This window comes from Balaenoptera ricei, chromosome 1 (genome assembly GCF_028023285.1).
Source record: "Balaenoptera ricei isolate mBalRic1 chromosome 1, mBalRic1.hap2, whole genome shotgun sequence".
Taxonomy (NCBI): domain Eukaryota; kingdom Metazoa; phylum Chordata; class Mammalia; order Artiodactyla; family Balaenopteridae; genus Balaenoptera; species Balaenoptera ricei.
Genome location: NC_082639.1, coordinates 17,411,265 through 17,431,330, shown reverse-complemented (window position 1 = coordinate 17,431,330; position 20,066 = coordinate 17,411,265). Strand labels below are relative to the sequence as shown.

The following is a 20,066-nucleotide window of genomic DNA, read 5'->3' as shown; positions in this document are numbered from 1 at the left end:
AAACTAATGAATAGCACTGAAGAATGAATAGGTGAAGGTAAAACAAAAATTGACATAGATAGCAGTTTTATTTTTTATTCTCAACTGACATAGATAGCAGTTTGTTCAAAATAATAACAGCAACAATGTATTTGATTATGTATGCTTATGTTTATACAAGTAACCCTTGAACAACACAGGTTTGAGCTGTGAAGACCCACTTACATGTGGATTTTTTCAACACTAAATACTACAGTACCATGTAATCTGCAGTTGGTTGAATCCACAGATACAGAGGGCTCACTACAAAGTTATACACAGATTTTTGCCTGTGCCAGGGGTCAGTGTCCCTAACCCCTGCATTTTTCAAGGGTCAATTCTATATGCTTATGTATAAATGAAATGAATGACAGCAATAATACAAGGGAGAGAAGGGAAGGATTAAGATTATGTTATTATTATTATAAGGTACTTATAATACATGTGAAGTGGTACAGTGTCATTTGAAAGTGGATCTAGATTAGTTGTAAATCTATTGCAAACTATAGGACACCACTAAAATAAGTTTTAAAAAGAAGTATAACTGATATGGTAAAAAGGAGTGAAAATGGAATCACATCAAATGCTCAATTAAAACTACAAAAGAATGAAAAAGTATGTTAGACAAAAGTAGGAACAAAGAACAAGGGCAACATATAGAAAACATTAACAAATATGGTAGATCAATGCTCTAAATATACTAATTAAAAGACAGATTGTCAGAGTGGATCAAAAGACAAGACCCACTCTGATGTTGTTTACAAGAAACCCACTTAAAGATGCATATAGATTGAAAGTAAATGCATGGAGAATGATATACCATGTTAACAGTAATCAAAAGAAAGCAGGGGAGCTATATTAATTTCAGACAGAGCAGACTTTAAGTAAGGAAAAATATTAGGGATAAAGGGGAGTTACTTAATGAAAAAGGGGTCAATACTCTAACAAGACATAATAATCCTTATTGTGTAGGCAACTAACAACAGAGCATCAAAACATGTAAGGCAAACTGAAAGAAATACAAAGAGAAATAGGTGCATCACTATTATAGTTGGAGACTTTAAACACCTCTCTATCGGAAATGGATAGAACCTAAAGGCAGAAAATCAGTAAGGACATCAGTGAAGTTAATAGCACCATCAATCAATTGACTATAGACTACTTCATCTATAGCAGATTACATATTCTTCTTAATATCACATGGAACATTCAACAAGATAGACCACATTCTGGGCCGTAAGTTACCCTTCACAAATTGAAAAGAATAGAAACCATACACTCTGTTCTCAGACCATGATGGAATTAAACTAGAAATCAATGACAAAAAGATAGCTGGAAAAATTTCCAAATACTTGGAGATTAAACAACACACTTCTAAATAACACATAAGAAGAAATCTTAAGACAAATTCAAAAATATTCTAAACTAAATGAAAACGTAAATACAACTTATCAAAATTTATGGGATGCAGCAAAAGCAGTGCTTAGAGGGAAATTTATAGCACTGAATGCATACAGTAGAAAAGAAGAAAGATCTAAAACCAATAATTTAAGCCTCCACTTTGGGATACTAAAACAAGAAGAACAAAGTAAATCCAAAGTAAGCAGGAGAAAAAGAAAATAGAGGACAAATAAATGAAACTGAGAAAAGGAAATCAAGAGAAGAAAAAAAAAAACAAACTTAAAAGCTGGTTCTTTGAAAAGATCAACAAAATCAATAAGCCTCTACCAGGCTACCTAAGAAAAAGGAGAGAACACCGATTCCTAATATCAGAAATGAAAGAGGGGACATCAGTACAGATCCCATGTACAATAAAAGGATAAAAAAGGAATAATATAATAATATGCCCACACATTTGGTAACTTTAATGAAATGGATCAATTACTTGAAAGACACAATCTGCCAAAACTCACACAAAGAGAACTAGACATCTGAATAGGCCTAATCTATCAAAGATACTGAGTCAATAATTAATAACTTTCCAACACTTGAAGCAGCAGGCCCAGATGGGTTCACTGGTAAATTCTACAAAACAGTTTAGGAAGAAATTATACCAAATATCCACAATCTCTTCCAGAAAATAGAAGCAGAGGGAATACTTCTTAACTCATTCTATGAGCCTAGCATTACACTAACAGCAAAACCAGACAAAGACATATAAGAAAAACACAGACCAAAATACAAAAATCTTCAACAAAATATTAGCAAATCAAATTCAACAATAATAAAAAGAATTTAACACCATGACCAAGTGGGATTTATCCCAGGTATTCAAGGCTGGTTCAACCTTTGAAAATCAGTAAATGTAATCCATTATAACAACAGGCTAAAAAAGAAAAATCTCATGTTCATATCAATAGAGGCAGAAAAAGCATTTGACAAAAACCACAAAATTCATGATAAAATCTCTCAGCTAAATAGGAATAGAGGGGAACCTCCTCAACTTGATAAAGAACAGCTACGAAAACCAACAGCTAACATTAGAGTCGAAGCTTTCTGCCTAAGATCAGGAACAAGGCAGAGATGTCTCATTTCACCACTGCTTTTCAATATCATTCTGGAATTCCTAGCTAAAAGGTATACAGACTGGGAAGGAAGGTGCAAAACAGTCTTTGTTCACAGATGATATGACTGTGATGAGATATGTAGAAAATCCAAAAGAACTGACAAAAAATTTAATAATAATATAACAAGCAATAGCAGCAAGGTTGCAGGATACAAGGTAAATATAAAAAACTTAATTGCTCTCCTGTCTATCAGCAATGAACAAGTCGAATTTGATATGAAAACATTACCGTTTAATTGGCACCCCCAAAAGAGAAATTAAAAATGTGAAAATACTTGAGGATAAGTCTAACAAAATACATACAAGATGTATATGAGAAAAACTACAAAACTCTAATGAAAGATATCAAAGAAAAACTAAGTAAATGGAGGGATATTCCATGTTCATGGATAGGAAGACTCAGTGGTGTCAAAATTTCAGTTCTTCCCAAATTGATCTATAAATTCAACACAATCCTAATCAAAATCCCAGCAAGTTATTTTGTGGATACTGACAAACTGATTCTAAAGTTTATATGGAGAGGCAAAAGATCCAGAATAGGCAACTCAATATCAGGGTAGAGGAACGAAGTAGGAAGACTGACACTACTCAATGCTCAACTTCAATACTTACCTACAAAGCTACAGTAACCAAAACTATGTGGTACTGGTGAAAGAATAGATAAATAGACCCACAAAAGTACAGTCAACTGATCTTCGATAATGGAGCAAGGACAGTATTTTCAACAAATGGTGCTGGAACAACTGAACATCCACATGTAGAAAAATGAATCTAGATGCAGACCTCATAGCCTTCACAAATTTAGCTCAAATTGGATCACAGACTTAAATGTAAGAACACAACACTATAAAACCTCTAGAAAATAACATAGAAGAAAACCTAGGTGACCTTGGGTGTGGCAATGACTTTTTAGATACACCTCCAAAGGCATGATCCTTGAAAGAAATAATGGATAAGCTGGACTTCATTAAACTTAAAGAACTTCTGCTCTATGAATGATAACGTCAAGAGACTGAGAAGACAAGTCATAGACTGGGAGAAAATATTTGCAAGAGACATATCTGTTAAATGACTATTATCCAAAATATACAAGGAATTCTTAAAACTCAGCAATAAGAAAACAACCTGATTAAAAAATGGACCAAAGACCTTAACAGACATCCCACCAAGGAAGAGATGCAGATAGTAAGTAAGCATACAAAAAGATGTTCAACATCATATGTCATAAGGGAATTGCAAATAAAACCTATTAGAAATGACAAAACCCAAATCACTAACAACACCAAATGCAGGTGAGGATGTATAGCAACAGGAACTGCTATTCATTGCTGGTGAGAATGCAAAATGGTACAGCACTTTGTAAGACAGATTAGGAGTTTCTTATAAAACTAAGCATATCCTTATCATACGATCCTGCAATTGTGCTCCTTGATATTTACCTAAAAAAACTGAAAACTTACGTCCACACAAGAACCTACATGCAGATGTTTATAGCAGCTCTATTCATCATTGCCAAAATGTCTTTCACCAGAAAAATGGATAAACAAACTGTGGTACATCCAGACAATGGAATATTAGTGCAAAAAGAAATGAGCTATCAAGCAATGGGAAGACATGGAGGACACTTAAATGCATATTAGTAAGTGAAAGAATCCAATATAAAAAGTCTCTATATTATACAAATACAACCATATGACATTCTGGAAAAGGCAAAACGATGGAGATAGTCAAAAGATCAGTGGTTGCCAGTGGTTGGGAGTAGGGAGGGATGAATAGGTGAAACATGGAGGATCTTGAGGGCAGTGAAATTACTGTGTATAAAACTACAATGGTGAATTCATGTATCATATACATGTCAAATTCCAGAGAATGTATGAAACCAAAAGTGTACCCTAATGAAAACTATGGACTTTGGGTGATAATTATGTATCCATGTAGGTTCACTGATTGTAACAAATGTATCACTGTGTTGTGGGACAGTGGGAGAGGTTGTGTGGGGACAGGATTATATGGGAACTCTGCACTTTACTCTCAATTTTGCAGTGAACCTAAAACTGCTCTAAAAAATAAAGTTCATCTATTAAAAAAATTTTCCTTTTAGGAATGTAAATTGTCAGTACTAATCACCCCAAACCCTATCTATACCAGGTGTAGATTGTAGAACACTCACGAATTCATATAATTTTTTTAAAGTTTACTCAAAGAGTAGCTTTGAGAACATCTACCCTTACTGTTTGACTATAGCTTGTTTTAATATCTGTGTTATAAAAATGCATACTTTTTAAAGATAAACTGTGGCCTAGGAGCTAACTGACTTGTAGTTGAAATAGTAGTAGCAACAGGAGCAGGAATGGAATATCTCCCGGTTCTTGTGGAAAACAGGAAAAAAAGTTCTGTAAGATTTAAAACAGGCAAAAGTAGGAGCTCTCTTTAGAAAAAAAGGAGGTAAGTCTGAAAATTTGTAAATTAACTTATTTTAATATCTGAGAAAAAAATCAGAACAAGAATTCAATTTGCAAATAACACAAAACTACTGAACAGGCACTGATGTGGTTTTTCTAAAGAACAAATGATATCAGGAGAATATGATTTTCTTCCTAAGACAAGACATAGGCTCTATGGATTACAGTAAATCAAAAGACTTATCTGGACATAAATCTTTTCAAACAATCCTATTAATAAGGAACACATTATCGGGATTATATTTTTAGGACAAACTAAAACTTACTTAAAATGTTGCTTTGGGGTCATTTTTCTGGTCATTTTTGGTCAGTCTTTCATCAGGTTAAAAAATACGAAGAGCCACCAATGATCCAGAGGGACATATTTTGAGCATTAACTACAGGATTGTGGTCAGAGCTATTTCATATTTTTGTTGACAACTAAATTAGATAAGAAAATAATAGAATAATTGTAACAGAATAAGCAACTGAGCAAGGTTAAAAAAAACTGAACAAAATTATGTGGTTTACCAATATATAGATACTAAAAACATGATTATAAACTTGAGCAATAAAAGGAGAATGGGGATAGTTAAGGCAGAATAAAATCAAAGGTTACTTAATGAATGTAAGCTGGTAAAGTTGAAAGTTGAAATTTTACTGAGATTAGTAGGAATACTAATTAAAGGAAAGACTTTTGGCAAAATGGCACACTGAGCTGATGTAAATGGACCTTTTCCTCCCACTTCACACACAGAAATGCTGGATAAAATGTAACAAAAATGTTTTAAAAATATATAGTCAAGCTAGGGATTCCCTGGTGGCACAGTGGTTAAGAATCCGCCTGCCAGTGCAAGGGACATGGGTTCGAGCCCTGGTCTGGGAAGATCCCACATGCTGCGGAGCAACTAAGCCCGTGCGCCACAACTACTGAGCCTGTGCTCTAGAGCCCGTGAGCCACAACTACTGAAGCCCACGTGCCTAGAGCCTATGCTCTGCAACAAGAGAAGCCACCGCAATGAGAAGCCCGCGCACCACAACGAAGAGTCACTCGCCGGAACTAGAGAAAGCCTGCAGGCAGCAACAAAGACCTAACGCAGCCAAAAATAAATAAAATAAAATAAATTAAAAAAAAAAAAAATATATATATATATATAGTAAAGCAAAAAAAAAAAAAAAAAAGGAAATCCCAGGTACCTGAAATGGAAGTGACATGAAAATCAAAGCTGAAACAGTAAAGTGGGAGTTGAGACCATGATGGCCCACAGGGGTCTCAAACTCCAATACAGGCCCTAGGCTTGGAGGAGAAAGCATTAATGCTCACATGGAGACTGGAAATATAGCTTCAGGCAGGTAGAAGGTGGGGGAGTTGGAACTGAGACCCTTGCACAAAACCCAGAGCCTCAAACACCTATCCCTCCTTTATATGCAGTCTGAAAAATCTCTGCTCACTGGCTCAGGGAAACAGAATAAAAGTTGCTAATTATCTGGGCCTTGAGTAGAAGAAAAGGCACCCACAAGAAATCTAAAATGTAGGCCTATGACATACAGAGGTGAAGGATCCAAATTTATATATTATATCATATAAGAATCTTGGGCTGAGAAATTAACATAAAAATTGGTCTTTGACATGCAGGAGAAAAAACCAGAATACTTTCAAAACCCAAGGCACAGAGACTCTCACGGGAAAAAAGAAAAACATAGAAAGAAATGAGCTCACTATTACAAACCATATGAGGAAGACCTGAATGTGAAAGGTAAATCTATAAAAGCTAACAGTAGAAAATGTCAGAGGGTATCTTTGAAGCAGGGGTTGGGAAACTTCTTAAACACTGCCCCAAAAGCTTAAAAAAAATGATGAATATGATTATACTGATATTAAAGGTTTCTGTCAAAGAACTCTTTAGTCTATAGGCATGATTAACAGACAATGGACAAATGGTAGAACCAGGAGATATCTGTAAAGTTTAAAGAAAACAAGGAGTTAATATCTAGAATACATAAGAAATTCCTGGAAACCTTAGGGAAAAAAATCCAATGGGGAGAAAAATGGGCAAATGACATAACTAGGCAATTCAGAGAAGGAGAAGCTCACTTAACTGGCTAACAAGTAAGAGTAGTTGTTACAATAGCAGTAAAAGCAGATGACATTTATTATATATTCAGGAAGTGCTTATTACATTCAGGAATATGCTTTACATATATTAACTCATTTCATTCTCTTAACAACCTGATGATGCAGATGCTGTTATTATTCCCTTTTACTGATGGGGAGACTAAGGCCCAGAGAGGTTAAGTAATTTCTCTAAGGTCTTACAGTAACATGTGGTAGAATATAAATTTGAATCTAGAGTAAAACTGGTGGTATATAAATTGATATAGCTATTCTGGAAAAACACTCTGGTAATATTTAGTGAAATTTTCTGTGCATATATGCCTTGTGGCCCAAGAATCATATTTCTGCGTACATTTCCCAGAAAAGTTCTCACATAGGTTCATAAGGACACATGGCCAGAAAGATCACTGGGCCATTGTTTTTGGTAGCAGGGAAATGAGAGGTAATTTAGATGTCCATCACAAAAAGAATTTAAGTAAATATGCAGAATGTATACTATGGAATATAGTGCATTAGAAAGAAGTAACAACTGACTATTCAGACAGAAACATGGACAGATCTTAAATACCCAGTTGAGTGAAACAATAACAACCAGAATGAGATCTAGAGCATAATGCCATTTACGTAAGTTAAAAACAGAAAAACAAAACAATGAATAACAATAAGGTAAAGCTACATTGTAGCAAAAGACATTTTATCAAATACATTAGAGTAAGTGCTATAAAGGGGAGGGAAATAGGAATAGGGGTCGGAGGTGAAGGAGGAAAAAAAATCAAACGAGAAGGGCCTTGCCAAGATAGATGCTAGAGTGTCTCAGATGAGGAGGATTCCTGTGCCACCCCCAAAAGGCAAACAGTAAAAACAAAAAGTCACATGAGGAAATGAATCACCACAATGGAAAGACATAAGATGCAAGAAAGAGCACAAATAGCATCTCCAAGAATTGAAAACCCTAAAAATTATAGAATACTATGAAAAATGCTACAAATTAATTGTTTCATTTTAGTAAACAGGCAAAATGAAGGAAAGCCATAATGAAAGAAAAAGATAATATGAAAAAAGAATAGGCAGATGTGAAAAAGAACCAAAAGAACTTCTAGGAATAAAAGTTAAGTCACTGAAATTCATCTAACAATGAATTAAACAGATTAGATACAGCTAAAGAGAAAATGAGTGATTAGGAAAAGAAGTCTGAGAAAATTACTCAGAAGGTAGCAGAGAGGTAAAAAAAAAAAAAAAAAAACCACAACAGAAATATGAAAGAGAGGTTAAAGGACATGGAAAACAGAATATGAAGGTTTCACATGCATCTAAATAGGTGTTCCGGATAGAGGTAATGAAGAACATGTGGGAGAAGCAATTTGAAGATATAATATCTGAGAATGTTCTAGGATTAAAGTCAGACATGAGTCTTCAGAATAAAAACTTGGAAGTATCAACAACACTGAGAAAAAGAAATTGTAAGCAAACCAAAAGAAAAGATTATTACTTAATCAAAGAAGACGGTTTGACTGGTACAGACTTCTCATTAATAACAATAGATGTCAGAAGAAAATGGAGTAACAGTTTTCAAATATTAAGGAAAATAACAATCAACCATGTATCTATATACAAGTTGAAATAAAATCACCTTCAAACAAAGATAAGAGGCTCAGAGACTGTCACTGAAAGAATTACTATAAGAAGGAACTTGAACCAGAAAGAAAGGATAGAATGTAAGAAAAAATAGCAAGTAGCAAGCAAAGAAACTGCTAAACGTATCCACTAGAAAAGTTAAAATCAGAAAAACTGATAATACCAAATGCTGGTGAGGATGTGGAATGACTAGAGCTTGCATACATTACTGCTGAAAGTGCAAAATGGTACAACTACTTTGAAGAACTGTGTGGAGGTTTCTTATAATAAAAGATTAACCGTCGATACAAGCAACAACATGGATAAACCCTAAAAACAGTATGTTAGGTCAAAGAAGCCAGGCACAAAAGGGTACATATATATGACTAAATCTACAGGAAAGAGACATACAGACAAAACTAATCTATAGTGATAGCAACCAGATACTGTAGTGGTTGTGGAGGTTGTGGGGTGGTGTGGGGGAAGGGAATTAAACAGGAAGAGACACAAGGAAACTTTCTCGGGGAATGGAAATGTTCTGTACCTTATTTTGGATGGTGGTTGAAGAGTAGATATTTGTCAAAACTCTTCAAATAGAATTCATTGAACTGTATGTTAATTATATCTTAATAAAAAAGAAATTAAGAAATGTGTTTTAAAATGCACTGGCTATTTTAAAATGGATATGGGAAGGGGAGGTTAAAAACAAAGTAGAATAATGACAACCATAGTAGCTACCACTTATTGAATGCTTACTATGTGCCAGGCACTGTTCTAAATGCTTTGCATCTATTAACTCATTTAATCTTTTCAACAGCCCTGTGAAGTAGGTACTCATCCCCATTTTACATATAAGAAAATGTGGCACAGAGAGGTTATATAACTTACCTAAGGTCACACAACTAGTGTGTGGCAGACCTGGGCTCCAAACTCAGGCAGTCTGGCTCTGAGGTCTATATTCTTAAAAATCCACTGCCTCTCTGAAATTAAAAATCAACAAGAACACGGAAGATGAGAGACGGAGAACTAGAGTTAGGATGTTCTAAGAGTCAAGGGGATGACAAAAATAATGATTAACTTTAGCTTTTAGCCTAAGTAAAGTATGTATGTTAACAGGTAAGGATATAAGGGAACAGAAACTGAACAAATATTTGCAAACAAGAGGTATAAAAGGGAGTTAAGAAAATGTGATTAATACAATAGCAAGTGGAAAAGGGGGAAAAGAAAGGCAAAGAAAGCGTGGTAAATAGAAAAAAACTTAAGACAGTAGAAATCAGTCCAAATGTATTAGTAATCACAATAAAGAAGCAGATTAAACTTTCCTGTTAAATGGCAGAGATTCTCTGATTGGATTCTTAAAAAAAACAGCCATATGCTACTTATAAGAGAATTAACGTGTAGGTGTGTTTACACTTAAAACAGTGCCTAGCACGTAGTAAATACTATATGTGTTAGCTGTATTATTATTACCAAGAAAGACTGAATTTTCCTCATTAAGTAGTTTTGAAACTAGCCATCTGACATGACAGCTAAAGTACCTACCTGTAAATAAACAGTTAAACTATATAATCTTTGTAGATCACTTTCAGGTACAGAATACTGTTATTAAATAAATCTAATATATAATCACGAGGGATACATTAGTGATTTGGGGGCTACTGAAATGTACTATAGAGGCTAAACTACACTTTGTTGATCGCACAACTAAAATGTAAAAGCCTCTAACATATATTTTACTGTTTCCCCCTAACTCCCTTTGTAAGGAAGTTAAATGGAGGGGAGAGAACATAGCACTAAATATAATGTCACGAAAGCGTGCTTTTCAGAGTTAAGAAACTACAGTGGAACACAGCATGTTGGAATCTTTAAGTCTTCTAGACTCCTGTATAGAGGCAACCTAAATTATGTTATTAAGCACTTAACTGAAATCACTAGGCTTGGGAAAAGTGTCAAAGGTCCCAAGGGAAGAACATTTAAGCAACAAAAGAGCACCAGAAAGATGGATGTTCCTCAAAGCAACAATATTAAAGCCTCAAGAAAAGACTATACTGATATAGAATAAAGATACTTAGAAAGAAAAAACTTAATTGGCTGAACCAAGTGCTGCATAATGACCCAAAACACAAATGGGAATTCAACACAAAGTGGAAACTAGGCCAGTGTTCTAAAAGAAGCACAAAGATTTTATTTATTTATTTAAATTTTTATTTTGTCTACTTCCAAAAAGAATCTGAAAGTTTGAGGATTCTTTAAGTTACAAAGAAACAACAGTTACACACAGGGGAAAAAAAAAACCCCAAAACCAGAAAAAGCACAAGTGAGAACTTAAGTCAGAGCTGGTAAGAAACATGGAATCCCTTCGATGAACAAGAAGGAAAGTAACACTAAAGACTTACAGTCTCTTATACACATCAGTTAATTAAATAGATGTTCTGAAATCCACAACTGCTGGCAATGTCCTCAGCAAGACACTCAAACAAAAGACTTTGCTGCCACTGCTGAAGGGTAAGAGACTCTTTTCTGGGCCTCAGGAACTGGACCTGCCATTCCCCAATTTACTGTACTTATTTCCCCATAAGTCTTCAGCCAGCAATACACATATGTCAACTAACAACTATTTATGGGTCAATTGCCTACCAATTACTCAGCCCACTGCTAGGTGCTGTGTGGGAGCCAAGTGAAGTATAAAACAAGGTCCTTGTTCACAGAGAGCTTGTAATAAAGCTGACTCAACTTATTTCAACTGGAATGACTGAAAACAGAAGTCTTAAAAGGACTCAATCCACAAGAGACAGGAAGAGGGAAAGGAAGAAGAGAGAAGGGGAAAAAACAGATTGATCCCAGTGAGTGGAAAGGAAAAGGGAAGGACTGGAGTTGGTAAATGCAAGTTAGGTACAATTTCAACAGGTAAGGGTGAAAAGGGAGGGAGAGTGCTCTGGAATCATGTATGTGCATAGGCAGTTAGCACTGGACCCATTGGAAAGGCACTGGAAAGCCCTCCAGTAAGTTGCTGCCATCATTATTATGGACACTGGGCTGGCTAGGGTGGGTCTCCAAAAATGCCCATGTAAGAGGAAATGTGGAACACTAGGCTGTCTAGGTTAGGGAGGCCAGAAAATGAGCAGAGGAACTTAACCTGCTTTGAGGGAGGAGCTTCTGAAATACAGCACAATTAAAGCAGAGGTATTCCAGTGACAGATGGCATGGTCTAATAGGGAAAAGTGACTAGCAATGGGAAGGAAGAACAAGCATCCTATATATATTGTCTAATAATAAATAAAGCTCCATAGGAGCAGAAGTTGGACACACATCTGCCTAGATTTCTATATCCCAATACCCAAGAAAGAAAAGCCATCCTAATACTTGATCAAGGGTCCTCCATTCCAGTTCTCCTAACAATTCTGCACTCTCCTTTGGGCACATCTATCTCACAGTCTGAGACATCTCTCATATGGCCTGGCTCAATGCAACCTTATCTGCTTAAAGTTTGTTTTGTTTTGTTTTTACTGTTGCTATTGATAATCCCTATCTCCAGAATATAATCTTTACTTCTCTCTTGATTTCTGGGCTCTGCTGGAACCAGAGAGCTGGAAGGGACCTTGGAGAGCCCTATTCATTGCTTTCAGCAAACAGAAGTTCATTACTTTATCTATCACGTACTCTTGTACTCTTGTCGAATGACCAAATGACCTTAGTCCAATCCCTCCCCTTTTTAACAGAGGAAACTGAGGTCCTGAGAGGCTGAGTTGCTCTTTGATCCGAGTCAGCTTTAACCCCATGGCTATTTAGTATCTCACAAACAACCAGAATCAGGTGAAATAACAGGCACTCTCAAGTAATCAGAGCAAAGATCACACACTCAGAGACAAGAAATGGGGCATGTGCTACACACAAAAAGATGATTTAAAATGTAACGTATCTAAGGAATCAGCTAAGTTAAAAGAGAACCACTAGCAATTATTTCTGAGAATGCAAGGAGGATTGGTGAGGTTAGAAAAGGGTGACCGTAGCTTCTGGCAGGCCCGCATTGCTCAAGTTCAAAAGCAGCTGTCATTTGGTTTCTTCTCTTACCCTGCGGGCCTGAAAGGCAGCAATATATATAGTGTAAGGGATGCAGATTTTTGTATTTGATGCTCCTGGGTTCAGGTAGCACCTTTTTATAGGTATTGTCACTGTTGTTTCTAATATTATTATCATCACTATCATCATCATTCCATCCCAAATGCTAGTCTACTACTGTTCCAATCTTTGAGATTTGTAGCAATACCTGAACGGCCTGTGTGCTTTCCTAAGGTACGGTCTGGTCATTGGGAAATCCAGGTAGCCAGAACAGCTCTGAAGAATTTCAGTACTGAAGATTCTAAAGCAGCTGAATCGGCCTAAGAGTCACCTTTGGGGATTTGGGAGGCTGCCTACTGAGCTCTATGGTACATATCAAGTAGGGATAATACCTTGCTATATTCTGGGATTTACACCTCATCCTTCCATTTACCTTTGTTTTACAGATGAAGACTAAGGCTCAGGGACGTTAAATGGCTTGTTAAGGGCCACAGGGCTAACGAGGGGCATAACTGAGCCCACGTCTCAATTCTCAAGCCATAGTTCTTTTCTCTATAATGTGAAGGCCTCACTGGAGGCCAAGACTTGGCTACCACTTCTGCAGATTATTCTCCCTCCCAAGAGCCCAGTAGCCATTAAGAAGTATAGCTGTCAACTCTTGGTTACTTAACAAGTACACTTACAGTCTCACCCTGAGGGGAACTGTTTAGTGAGCCAACCACATCCACTGGCCCATCGGCTCAGGAGACTGTACTTTTCTCAATTACCAATTCATGTCTCGTGAACAGAGTTAGCCGTAATGGTATCCTGCTCTCTCTTTTCATATTCTATCAAAGATATTATTTATCAAATAATCACAAGAGCTACTAATAAGCACATTTTACATGTTACCCCCTTTAATACTAATAACCCAGCAAGACAGTTAAACCCAATTTATAATTAAGTCCCAACAGTGGAGGGGTTAAGGAACAGGCCCAAGATCACATACAAAGTCAGTAGAGGAACTGAGTTGTTTTTTTTTTTTTTTTTTAGGAACTGAGATTTTAATCCAGTCTAACTGAGCCTTTTAAAGCTCATGCTCTTCTACCCACTAGAACAGTTTCTCATACTTTAGTGTGCATAAGAATCACCTGGGGATCTTGTCAAAGAAAAGATTCTGATCCAGGAGGTCTGCAGTGGGATCTGAATTCTGCATTTCTAATAAGCTCTGGGTTGACTCAGATGTTGATAGTCCAAGGAATCCTCTCTGAATAGCAAAGCACTATACAACATTGCCTGTTCTCAAATCACATTTTTTCACATCTAATTATTATCAAATATGTTTTAAGCAACCCTTCACCTCTAAAAAGTTCCAAGTCATCCTCAAAACCTTCCCTTTTGCACCTGCCCTTGCTCCAGTCAGAACAGCTTTAAGAATAAAACCTACAAAATACGGAGGATTCTAATAACCAGGCCTTAGGTGAATAGCTCTGTGGCCTGGCACCAACCAAAACTCCTTTAGAATGCATTCCAGCAACCCGGACTTCCAGGGCTAGACAAGCTTCCCTGGCTGCTGCCAAAGTAAATGGAGGTCAAACTGTTCCTGATCTAAAGTGGTCAACTGAACCTGGTTAAGCCCTGGCAGGTCCTAGGATGGTACAGCCAATCAATAAATGTATGCTGAACTGGACACAGTGAAGAGATCTGGGCTCATGACACCATATATGACCTACTGTGACATTTCCATTCTAACTACTACGCCCATCTGTCTTCCCCCACAGAACAGAACAACTCTGCTTGTCTTCCATAGCGTTCCATACCCAGATCCCCTAAAAGCTGTATCGAACAGCATTTCAAGGCCTATCTTCTCTTTGGTGGTATAAAGTCTAAAGATTAAGGCTTAATATTATGTGCTGCCTTGACAGCTGGTAAAATCAAGAAGGCCTCAAATGTCCTTACCACAAATTCCAGTACCCATTCTGCTCCCATGGACAAGGTCCCCTAGCCAAACAATCCTCCTTATCAGAGGGGCCAGGCACTGTTCCTGTTTATTCCTGGGTAGTGGGTTTCAGTTCCCTGCCAGCCCCCAAAATTATTCAAACAAGCCAATCACATCCTCTGGCATAAACCAGAAAGCACCCGCCTTCTTCATACTACAAGCCTGCCTCCCACAGCCCCTGGTTGTTAACTCTGCTCCTGAGTACACCCTCTGTGTCCTCCTCTGGGGCTGTGAGTATAAACTGCTTTCAGTCTCATCTGCCAGTGTCCAATGTTGTGTGCTTAGCCATCCCCACAACCCTAGGGTAGGAATCCCTCCCTCATCAACGAGGTGAAGAGGAGGTGATTAAAACATCGTTTTTTGCCCAATCCACTGATCTCTGCTCTTTTTCCTATCCTTGAATCTCTTGAATGCCTTTGGCAAGGTCATTAACTACTCTATGATGGTAATGATGTTCAGCATTTGTTCTAAGCTCTGTCCATACATTTTCCCACTTAACTCCCCAAACATCCCTATGAGGTAGACACCATTATTATCCCTAATACACAGATGAGGAAACTAATGTCCAAAAAGGTTATGCAACTTGCCCAAGACCATACAGGTATTAAGTTAGAGCAAAGCTCAAATGCAGATCTACCTGGCTCCCTGTTCTTAATTACTACCTTAGTCTTGAGAGGATTTCTGGGCTCAGTGCTATCATTCCTCAACTCCTCTCACAGACAGAGATGTGCGGCTAGATGCCCTGACAGGATCACCTGCATTTGAGATGCCATGTCTTTTGCTGGTCTCTGCTAAAAGATGGATGGAAATGCGTATCTGGGAAACAGTGCTATTGGAACAGGCCAGCTGGCTTGCCAGGAAGGGACTGGCAAGAGACTTTCCTCGACGGCTTGAACTTAATTTACCAAAGGTCTAGTTTGGTTATCAACCTCATAGATACAAACACCCTATCCTGTAAAAGTCTCAAAATTAATCAGACTTGGGGAGTTTGGATAGTACTGTCTAAACTTATTGTAAAAGAGAAGAAATATAAATCAGAAAGTCAATTTATTAGTTCATTTATTAGTAAAATATGCCTACTCTCTGCAGTCATCTGTGAAAAAATTCCAGCGGCAAGGTCAAGTATAATCAGAAAGCCTTTTAGGAATCACAGAAGAGACTACATATCTCAACATTCAGTGGTGGCCTGGTGCATCTGTCTTTGCCATGGAAGCAAATGCTTGGGCCCCAGACTGGGCAGGTAGAGTCTGAGGGTCAATGTCCACTGCATGGGCACTGCCAACTGACATTCTGTCTTGTCCTTTCCAATACCAAGTTCCTGGACTCTTCTGAGGCTCCAGCCTCTCTTCTGATACAGTTAAACTTAGCTTTGTCTTTGAGGTGACCTTGTGCACCTAACTAATAGCACTGACCACATGCTAATTTTTCAGTCTCTCAGAATGTAAGGAGTGCCCTCTGGTTGCTCCCGCCCTCAGGCTTTTCATCCGGTGCTCCAAACCTCTATCCACAGCAGATCAGAACTATTCCTCCTTCAAGGAGCCTAAGCCCAATGAAGCGCTCAACTCCGAACTTATCCACCTTCTAACTTCCATCTGGGTCATCTGCCTGACACCACTGTACCAGATTCAGTCCTTACTCCTTCTCCCTTGGTCCGCTCACCTCCTCCTTCCTTCCTCCCATGCACTTCTTCCACCTATTACTCTGCATTCCTTCAGGCCACTCTGCCACAGATCACTAAAACTTTAAAAAAAAATTATTTATCAATCACAAACATGAATGATTCCTGATCAGAAGGATAATAAAAATCAGAGAATTTTGCAACTAGAATTATCTGTAGAGACTATGTAATTCAGCCCACTCATTTTCCAGATGAAGAAACTGAAAGAAATTCAGTGACATGGCAAGTCACGTATCTAGGCAATGGTAGGGCCAGACCCAGGACCCAGGTTTCTGGTCTTTCAAGCTAGCACCTGAACCAAAGTACCAAACTCCTAAGTATATACAACAGGCCCTCAGTGGGGAGGGCTTCCTATGTATCTGACAGACTGGCAGCCACTAGCACCAGGCGTGTTATATGGTTTACTATCTTTTTCTTTGAATGTTGATTAAATATCAGTCATTGATAGATCTTTCAATGAGAAAATAATTATCCTCAAGCCATAAAACTGCCCAAAAGTATCTCAGGGAATATATGATTGCAAATTTCCCAATCCACTGTCATTAGTAGAACTATAAGGGAGGTTTATGACTTAACAAAAACAACAAAAACAAGGGACTTCCCTGGCGGCCCAGTGGTTAAGATTTCGCCTTCCAGTGCAGGGGGTATGGTTTGATCCCTGGTTGGGGAGCTAAGATCCCACATGCCTCCCAGCCAAAAAACCAAAACACAAAACAGAAGCAATATTGTAACAAACTCAATAAAGACTTTAAAAATGGTCCACATCAAAAAAAAAAAAAAAAAAACAATTTAAGTAACGATTTAAGATATTTAAAAGATAATATATTCATGAATAACTTAACTAAGGTCAGGATGGAGAATGCCTTTCTATGCATAAAGGAAACAATAAATTTACAAGTGATCAATAGATTTGACTACATATAAATGAAAACTTCCCAAAAAACCACCACTAACAAAATTAAAAGATAAATGATAAACCAGTGAACACTTCATGTCATATGAAGTGAAAAATAAGCAGTTAATATTAGAGTAGAAAGATGATACAAAAATAAGAAAAAAATTAACATTTAAATTTTTTTAATGGACAAAGAAAAACAGATAATTCATAAAAGAAATAAACAGTCAATAATCCAATAAAAAGTTCACCCTGATGAATAAAGAAATACAAATTAAAACATTAATACTATTTAGGGGCAAGCAAATTGGAGAAGTTTTCAATGACAATATTTCATTGGGAAGCAGTGGTTTTAGACCATGGACTCTGATTTAGCAGACTTTGGTTTGAAGCCTAACTTGGACATTTACTCAGTGACCCTGGGCAGGTCACTTTAATCACCGTGAGCCTTAACGTCTTTACAGTTTTGGTGCGAAGATGAAATGAGATAATGCATCTTAAATGTTTTAGCAAAGTGCCTGTCAACAGTAAATGCTCAATAAGTGTTAGCTATTATGATAAAAATAATATGTGCATTAATAAGGCAGGGAAGGGAGCAATGAGGTACCTACACAGTGCTGATGGGAGTGTAAACTGGTAAAAATCATTCAGGGAAGTAATCTAGTAAGTAATCTGCTCATCTAGAGGTATAAAAAATGTCCTTGGAGAGGGACATGAGAATTTGGGGGTACTGAGGAGGATATACTTCACGTGCACTGTTTGAATGTTTTACCAGGATGTGTTTTACAGAATATATCTGTAATATATATCAGTTGTATAATTACAGATTAAAAAAAGAATGAGAATCCTATGATATTAGAAGAAAAAAAATTGTTAATGTTTATTCCTTCAGACCCACTTCTAAGTATCTATCTATAAAGAAATAATAATTAGAGATATAATAAAATATTTATGCACACTGTATTCAGAGCAATAGATTTAATGGTAAAAAACTGGAAACTTAGATGTATGAGATTTTTAAAGTAAACATGGTATACAGACATATTATAGAATATCATGTAGCCATTAAAAATCAGGCTTTCTATATGGTACCTACAGCACAAGTAACCAAAGGAAAAAAAATAAATTGGACTTCATCAAATTTAAAAACTTCTGTGTATCAAAGGACACTATCATGAAAGTAAAAAGACAATCCACAAAATGGGAACAAATATTCACAAATCATATAACTGATAAGGGTCTGGTATCCAGAATATATAAACACAGTATATCAGAATAAGGTATTCAGAACTCTTACAACTCAACAATAAAAGGACAAATATACCAATTTTAAAATGGGCAAAGGATCTGCACAGATATCTCTCCAAAGAAGATATAAAAAATGGCAAATAAGCACATGAAAAATGCTCAACATCAGTAGTCACTGGGAAATGCAGATCAAAACCACAATGAGATATCACTCCACACCTACTAGGATGCTATAATAAATCAAACAAACAAACAAAAAGTACAAGCATTGCTGAGGATGTGGAGAAACTGAAAATCCTATATGTCGCTGGTGGGAATGTAAAATGGTAGCCCCACTGTGAAAAATAGTTTGTCAGTTCCTCAAAAAGTTAAATACAGACCCAGCAATTCCACTCCTAGGTATAGACCCAAGAGAAATGAAAACATATGTCTACACAAAAACTTGTACATTAATGTTCACTGCCAGCATTATACATAACAGCCAAAAAGTGGAAACAACTCAAGCGTCCATCAACTGATAAATGGACAAACAAAATTGTGTTTATCCAGACAATGGAATATTATTCAGTCATAAAAAGGAATGGAATAATGATAGTGCTACAAACATGGGTAAACCTTGAAAACATGCTAAGTTAAAGAAGCCAGACACAAAAGGCCACATAGGGTATGATCCCCTTTATATAAAATGTCTAGAATAGGCAAATCCATAGAGACAGAAAGATTAGTGATTGCTAGATGTTGGGAGGAGGATTAGGGAGTGAATGCTAATGGGTATGGGGTTTTTTTTTGGAGTGATGAAAATGATCTAGAATTAGAAAGTGGTGATAGTTACACAGACTTTGAATTGTACACTTTAAAACAGTAAATTGTATAGTATGTGAATTATATCTAAATAAAAAATTTTTAATTAGGCTCTTGAAGATGTTTAATAATGTGGTGAAATGCTCTCAACATACTAAAAGGAAAAAAAAAACAGGATGCAACTGTATATATAATTCCAACTTGGTTTAAAAATATATGTACATGCATATATACATTTACATTGAAAAAAACAGAAAATATATTAAAATGCTAATAGTGGTTATCCCTAGGTAGTATCACTATGGGGGACTTATTTTCTTCTTCATATATTTCAAATTTTTTCTACAGTAAACATGCATTATTTTTATAACCTGCAAATTAAAAAACCCAGGTAGGTTTGTCTGGCTTCAAAGCTAGTGTCATTTGCAACATACTATACCCTCATTAGACATTTATTTAGCTCCTACCATGTACCAAGCAAAGTTAAATAAGATATAATCTCTGCCCACAAGGAATTTACATAACCCTATGGTGGGGTCTGAACCCAAGTCCATGGACTGGGAAGGGGAAGAGGCATCTATAATGCTCTTTAAGTTACTGGACACACAGTGTTATTCAACTGCACACTTTCTGGGAGACAGGTCATGAGCAG

General features: G+C 36.7%; 1 protein-coding gene across 2 annotated transcripts in view; it reads right to left on the bottom strand.

Annotated features, from left to right (window-relative positions):
• The window catches only part of ZBTB40 (zinc finger and BTB domain containing 40), an 84,880-nt gene that overhangs the window by 51,120 nt on the left and 13,694 nt on the right, over positions 1-20,066 (bottom strand). The window contains exon 2 of one of the 2 annotated variants that reach the window (XM_059915745.1): positions 9,644-9,735. The exons of the other annotated variant lie outside the window; for it this stretch is intronic. The gene's annotated coding sequence lies outside the window, so the exon portion shown is untranslated. The remainder of the gene's footprint in view (positions 1-9,643; positions 9,736-20,066) is intronic. 2 annotated transcript variants of the gene reach the window in all.